The 7778-nt window shown below is 35.0% G+C and overlaps 1 non-coding gene across 1 annotated transcript; it reads right to left on the reverse strand.

Annotated features, from left to right (window-relative positions):
• Nucleotides 1–7127: 7127 nt before the first annotated feature.
• TRNAG-UCC lies at nt 7128–7212 on the reverse strand. The gene has a single exon. It is a non-coding gene; the product is annotated as a tRNA-Gly (tRNA).
• Nucleotides 7213–7778: the final 566 nt, after the last annotated feature.

Here is a 7778-nt window from a genome sequence, read left to right on the forward strand (position 1 = left end):
GTGGGGGGGAGGGGGGGATGGGCATAGAGGAGGACATTTATGGGGATGAGCACTGAGTGTTATGTGGAAACTAATTTGACAATAAACTATTTGTAAAAAAAAATAAAATAAAATAAAATAAAATAAAATACAAAGAGTAAGAAACCAACTCTGATTATGTAACTGTGATAAGCTTACTTGACCTTGCCAAACTTAATTTCCTCAACTAAGGCTTTTAGGCTTGCTGTGAGGACTTACTGGGGTTATGCATAACACACGTAACAGCCCCTACTATATCACCTGACAGACAGTGAGTGGTAAATAGTACTTAACTGTCATTTTTATAAATATCAGGAATTTACCATCACATTTTGATTTTCCCCTATTCTCCCCATATCTCTGCTCTAACAAAGCTGTTATCCATAAAAAACTGATCAAAAGATAGGAAATGAGAGGGAAAATGTAAAGTAAAAATGGCCTAAAACCCAGAAAACTCATCTTTGAAGAGCAACAATATATTTTATTAATATCAGACCCACACGCAATCCACTTAGAGGAATTTTCACTACCCACACATCACATCATCTCTGATAATTAATGCTGTGACATCTCTTTTGGCTCAAAAGACTTATCACCCTATAAAGGAAGGGATGTGTTTACTGGGACAGCTGCCACAAAAGCCGTTCTGCAAATAAACTTTGTTTAACTCGCTGCTTTCAGACATTAGGGAACAATCTTTAATATACATATGTAAAAACACACACACACATATATATCAAAGGCACTAGAGCCCTGGTTTCATAACTATACTACTCTAGTTAAAATTAATAGACAAAAGACTATAATATATCAAAGAGTAACCATGTTTATATCTGCTTTTCTATCAATGATTCGTAACAGTCCTCTTTCTTTTCTCTTCGCCTTACAATAAAAAATATTATACTAGATATCAATTACAGGTCTCATTTTAAACTTAAAAAATAAAACAAATGTCTTTCTGGTCTTTAAATCATATACCGGGATCTCTCATTTGCCACCCAAGTAGGCAGAATCAATCGGTCAATCAAAACATACTGAGGACCTGGAAGACACCAGTTTGCTGTTAGCTGAAGATTCTTAGGTAAATAAAACACAGTCCCTGCTTTCAGGAAACTCACATTCTAGTGGCTAAGACACTAATTTCTTTAACTAAGAAATTAAAATTTTCATAATTTGTAACAAGTATCATTATAAAGTTAATGATAAGGTGCTTGTGGATCCCAGAGGAGATAGAGAATCAGGAAAAGCTTCCAGAAAGAAGGGCCATAAGTTTAATTTTAAAGCATGAACAGGAAACAGTAGTCACTCAAGGAGGAAAGGGGTAACCAGGGGGAGGGATTGTTTGTGCAAAGTCATGAACACCAGCAGTATAATTTGACTAGTGAGCTACAAATAGATCACTATAGTGCTGAATGAAGTAATCTAGAGACCATGGAGAGGAGACAGGGCTTGGAAAATAGGTTTAAGATCTTGAAGGGTCTTGCATGTAAGGAACTTAAGCATTTTCATTCATTCAACGATTCATTCCTTCATTTACTGTGAGTGGGAGAGGAGCAGACAGAGAGGCAGAGAGAGGAAACTCCAGACAGGCTCCACTGTCAACATGGAGCTCACATACAGCTTGAACCCACGAACCATGAGATCAGGCCCTGAACCGAAATCAAGAGTAGAGATTTAACTGACTGAGCCACTCAGGCGCCACTTAAACACTTTCATAATAGCTACTGACAGTCATTTATGAGTAAATAAAAAAGTGACATAACCAGTTCTGCACCTCACTAGATCACTCTGGCAGACTTGTATAGAATGGATCAGATGCAGAGATTTATCAAACTCTGTCACCCATGGTAAATGCTCTTCCATAACAACCTAGTACACTTGAAACACATAAACAGAACTAAAGAATAACTTCACAAAACAGAATTGTACAGCATGTGATACACTGATATTTTCTATTGTTTCATTGTTTAAAATTTTGGCCTTGGCCTACCAAATAGATTTCACAACCCTCTGATGGGATGTGACCCAAAGTTTGAAAGCCTCTTGCTAAGAAGAAATAAACCAGAGTCAGGAAGATCAAATGGGAGGTTACGGTAGTAATTCGAGCAATAAGAGAAGTGGACTTAACTAAGGCAACACAATGAAAGGATTTGGTAACTTCTGCTTTATTCATAAAGCTCTATCTGTTTCTCTTGCTATAACCTAGTTAAGCAAACTGGGCAGCATTGGTGCACTTCTGAGATAATCATCATCTGAGTGTCCGCCATGTTTCACACTGTGCAAAGAGCTTTACACATATATTAACTCTGATTCTAATTGACACACCCAGGGTAGATACTGTTGTCTCCATTTTAGAGATAGCAACACCAAAAGCCTAGGGAAACTGGGTAGCTCTGTCAAAGTCAGAGACACAGATTAGATTAGTACACAGGCAATCTTTCTAGTGCTAGTTAATTCATACGAAATACCATACAAAAGTGTGATGAATGAAGATATTTCAGTACCTAATGACTACTTAGATTACTGCCAGCTTTTTGCTACTCTAAACAATACTATTGTAGACATAATATTGGATCTATGCTCCTTTAAAGTGGAATTCCTGGGTTGTAAGATGGCATTATGTTATAGATCTATTTTATTTGTATTAGGAAGTCTTCACCAATTCCATTTTATTGAGGGTTTTAACATAAATAGTCAGATTTTTCCTTAGGCATTTTCTGCATCTGTGGAAATAGTCATATGATTTTGCAATGCACTCCCATTAGTATGATAGGTTTTAGTGTTTTTTCTAATTTTAAACCATCTTGGCATAACCGTAATTGTTCATATTTCTTTTTTAATGTACCGATGGAATCTGAAAAGCCCTTGGTAAGAAGAAACAGGCAGGAGTCAGCAAGATCAGACAGGAGGTTACTGCAGTAATTCAAGCAAGAAGCCATGTGGGTTCAACTAAGGCGACATAATGAAAAGGATCTGGTAAAAAAAAAAAAAAACAAAAAAACGACAAGTATTAATACACTAATATAAATTTACTTGAGACCTCTGTGTCAATATTTATAAGATTAGTCTGTTGTTTCTTTTCTGGTACAATCTTGTATTCATTTTTGAAATATGATATCTACTTCAAAAAAATTAACTTGAATGTTCTCTTTCTTGTTAGAGAACGAACTCTCCCAAATAATGAAGGAGCATAATAGCCATGTTATCATAAAAGTCTTAGTTGAATTCTCGCATGAAACCATTGACAGATGATGTCTTCTGTAGGGGTGGACTCAGGTACTTTGTCTGTTTAATATGTCTGTGTAGACTCTCCTGGAGTCAACTTTGGTCATTTTCATTTACTCTAAAAATTTATCCCCTTAGTTTAGGCTTTCAAAGTATTTCTGCAGGAAGTTGTGTAGTCTCTTAAAATACTTAAAAATTTTCTCTTCTCAGGCTGATTTATCTTTTAGACTCTTTTTTTCTTGATCAGGTTAGCTACTGACATCATTTTTTTTAAGACACAGCTTTTGGTTTTATAGTATTTTTGTTTGCTCACATGTTAGCTTATACTGTTGATTTCTTTTGGTTATTTTGGTTTATTTGCATTTTAATTTTTAACTTTTTAAATTTGATTTTTAAATTCTCTATTTCCCATTTTTTAGTCTTATGGATATAGGATTTAAGGGCATCCATTTCCAAGTGTGAGAATGTTTTGTGGGTTTTTTTTTTGTAATTAACTTTAGTTTAATTTTAGTTTAATTGTATTATAGAAAGAAAATGCTCCCGTCCCATATCTCATACTTGGAATTAATGGATTTTTCTATCGCCTACATTAGGGTCAATTTTTGAACTGTTCCTCATACACCTCTCTCTCTCTCTCTCTCTCTCCCCCCCCCATATATATTTGTTATGTGTATATATTTTACTAGGAAGCTATATCTAATCTATTTAATAACACAGAAACATATGTATGCAAATGTGTGTGTGTGTGTATGTGTGTATAATGAGGTACCTCATATAGGAACCCTTAATAATATTGATAATTAGCAAACTAAAGGCTGGTCCAACCTGTTTGTGTGGATAAAGTTTTATTGGAAAATAGCTACACTTATTCATTTATGTATAGTCAGTGGCTGGTTTTGTACTACATCAGAGTTGAGTCCTTGTAACAGGGACAGTATGGTCCACAAATTCCAAAATACTTACTATTTGTCCCCTTAAAGAAAGTGCTTGCTGGCTTTGTTCTATATCATTAATTTTTAGCCTAATTCATCTGTTTTGGATTTTAAACATCATTAAGATTTTCTGATATTATTAACCTTTTGTCTATTTCCCATTCAATCTCTTATAGTATAAAAGATGCTTCTGTGATTGTGCAAATATAGGAATTTTTTAATTTTCATTGTGAATTTTAGCCTTAAGTTTTATGAAGTGCATTTATGTCTTATTATTCTCATGTTTGTTATGTTTGTTTTTCTATGGTCATTATACAACAAATTTTTTCAAGTTTTTATTTAAATTCTAGTTACTTAATAAGAAAATGCAGTATTAGTTTCAGGTGCCAAATCTAGTGATTCTTTACTTACATACAACACCCAGGGCTCATCACAAGTGCCCTCCTTTACACCCACTGCTCATTTGACGCATTCCCGCATGTACCTCCCCTCCAGCAACCCTGTTTGTTCTCTATAGTTAAAAATCTGTTTTCTGGTTTGCCTCTCTTTTTATCACCCCCATGTTAATCTGTTTTGTTTCTTAAATTCCACATATGAGTGAAATCATATGGTATTTGTCTTTCTCTGCTGAATTATTTCACTGAGCATAATCTGCTCTAGCTCCACCCACATTGCTGCAAATGGCAAGATTTCATTCTTTTTGATAGCTGAGTAATATTCATATATCCATTATATATCATTATCTGTATGATATATATGTTACACCTTTATCCATTCATCAGCCATTGAACATTTGGGCTCTTTTCATAATTTGCCTATTATTTATAGCACTGTTGTAAACACTGGGGTGCATATATCCCTTCATATCAGTACGTTTGTACCCTTTGGGTAAATACCTAGTAGTTCAACTGCTGGATAGTAGGGTAATTCTATTATTATTAATGAACCTCCAGATGTTCTCCAGAGTGGCTGCACCAGTTTGCATTCCCACCAACAGTGGGTTCCCCTTTCTCTACATCTTGGTCAACACCTGTTGTTTCTCATATTATTAATTTTAGACATTCTGCTAGGCATGAGGTGACACTCATTGCAGTTTTATTTGTATTTTCCTGATGATAAGTGATGTTGAGCAGCTTTTCATGTGTCTGTTAGCCATCTCTGTGCCTTCTTGGGAAAAATGTCTGTTATCTTCTGCCCATTTTTTAACTGGATTATTTGTTTCTGGAGTGCTGAGTTTTATAAGTTCTTTACATATTTTGGATACCAACCCTTTATCAGATATGTCATTTCCAAATATCGTCACTCATTCCAAAGGTTGCCTTTTAGTTTTGTTGATTTCTTCCTTCATTATGCAGAAGCTTTTTCCCTTATTGAGGTCCCACTTGTTTATTTTGCGTTTCTTTCCCTTCCCTCAGGAGACATATCTAGAAAGAAGTTGCTACAACCCAGGGGTGCCTGGGTGGCTCAGTTGGTTGAGTGTCCAAGTTCAGCTCAGGTCATGATCTCATGGTTCTTGGGTTCAAGCCCTGCATCAGACTCTGCTGACAACCAGCTCAGAGCCTGGAGCCTGTTTCGGATTCTGTGTCTCCCTCTCTCTCTGACCCTCCCCTGCTCTCTCTCTCTCTCTCAGAAATAAATAAAACATTAAAATAAATATTTTAGAAGTTGCTACAACCCATGTCAAAGAGGTTACTGCCTCTAGGCTTTGTTGTTTTGTTCACCAACCAGAAAAATGTTTCATAGGTCAATTAATCCCTTTTATATTTTGATATGATCCATATTTTGGCTTCAACTCTGCCATACTACTTTATGATACTGCCATAGTATTACATAAAACATTTACCACCCTCCCTTCTTTTGGTTATTTTCTATTTGAAAATAAAACAGTATTACAAGATAATAATATTTTTTTATTTTCCCTGCATCTCCTTGAACATCTAGGTTGAAACAATATTAGTGTACTCCCAATATTAACTATTAAGTAATCAGTTTCTAAACTTTTCAAACTTTGCTTATTCTTCCGGAATATTTTGATAGTTATAATATGTCATCATTTTTTTTTTAGTGTGTAGCTATTAAGCACCATATGTTTTCTTATAAAACTACCATTTGGTTTTAGTTTTATATGTAAATATATGTTTACTACTCATTAGCAGCAATGTCATTTTTTTCATTCCCTATTGTTGCCCGAAGCTCAATTTCTAGTAAATTTCTCAGAAAAACATTTCCCTGAATTACTTCATGTTCTTAACTGTTTGTATGCAACTGTTCTATCAGGAAGTCAGTTTAGCTGTTATAAAGTGATTGGATCACATTTTCTTTCATTGAGTAAAGACTATTATCTTTTAGCATAAAGCATTACTATCAAGAAGTCTGATGACCTCAAATGTTCTTTTCTTGATAAATATGTTGGCCTTTTTTCTTAGGACTCAATTTTACATCTTTAAGTATAATTTTACTATAATATGATTTGGCAGTTTAAGTAACAATTCTAGGCCAAATTTCAATAGATAAATAGTGAGTTGTTTCAGTGTATAGTTCTGGGTTTTTTAATTTCAAAAACACTTTAGTGAGTTAAAGTTTTCAGTATTTGTTATTTTCTACTCTTTCAGCTTTCTTATTCAAGGACCCCTAATTGTATGCATATTGGACCTTCTTTACCTATCTTCATCTTGCACTTTTTCTTGAATTATTTTCTTGTCCTGCACTTTGTTTTCTTTTTGCTTACTATTTACTTTCAGGTATTATTGACACTATTCATTTATTTTCATGTTTATTCTAGACTTTATTTATCAAACAATTTTCTTCTTTAAATTTTAAATTTTTAGTTTTTTTTAAACATTTATTTATTTTTGAGAGACAGAGAGAGACAGGTCATGAGCAGGGGAGTGGCAGAGAGAGAGGGGCACACAGAATCGGAAGCAGGCTCCAGGCTCTGAGCTGTCAGCACAGAGCCCGACGTGGGGCTCGAACCCACCAATCGTGAGATCACGACCTGAGCGGAAGTCAGACGCTCAACCGACTGAGCCAATCAGGCACCCCAAATTTTTTAAAATTTATTTATTTATTTTGAGAGAGAGAGAGAGAGAGAGAGAAGGGCGGAGAGAGAGAGAGAGAAAGAGAGAGAGAGAGAGAATCCCAAAAAGACTCCACACTGCCAGCACAGAGCCTGATGCAGAGGTTGAACTCATGCACCATGAGATCATGACTTTAGCTGAAACCAAGAGTAGGACACTTAACTGACTGAGCCACCCAGGCACCCCTGAAATAATTTTCTTCTTTATATTTATTCTTGTTTAATCTCATTTATGCTGTTTTTTCATATCACCTGTAACTTTTAATTTTAAGCTCATTTTGAAGCGTTAGGTTATCAGGTTATACTTTTTGTTTTATGGACATGTCTTCCTGGCTTCTACTTTCTGTAGGAACATTATTACGCTTCTTATTCTTGCTTTCTTATAATTACTCGACATGGAATCCAATTTCGTTTTCCTTAACTTTCAGGAAGAATGGGTGGGTTATAATAGCTTTTCTAGTATCACTTAGCTAGAACTCTACTTGTAATACAGTTCTAATGAAATGTTAAAAGCTATAGTCTCTTTT

The sequence above is a fragment of the Hyaena hyaena genome, unplaced genomic scaffold (genome assembly GCF_003009895.1).
Source record: "Hyaena hyaena isolate Hyena2069 unplaced genomic scaffold, ASM300989v1 scaffold_2407, whole genome shotgun sequence".
NCBI classification, from domain to species: Eukaryota; Metazoa; Chordata; class Mammalia; order Carnivora; family Hyaenidae; genus Hyaena; species Hyaena hyaena.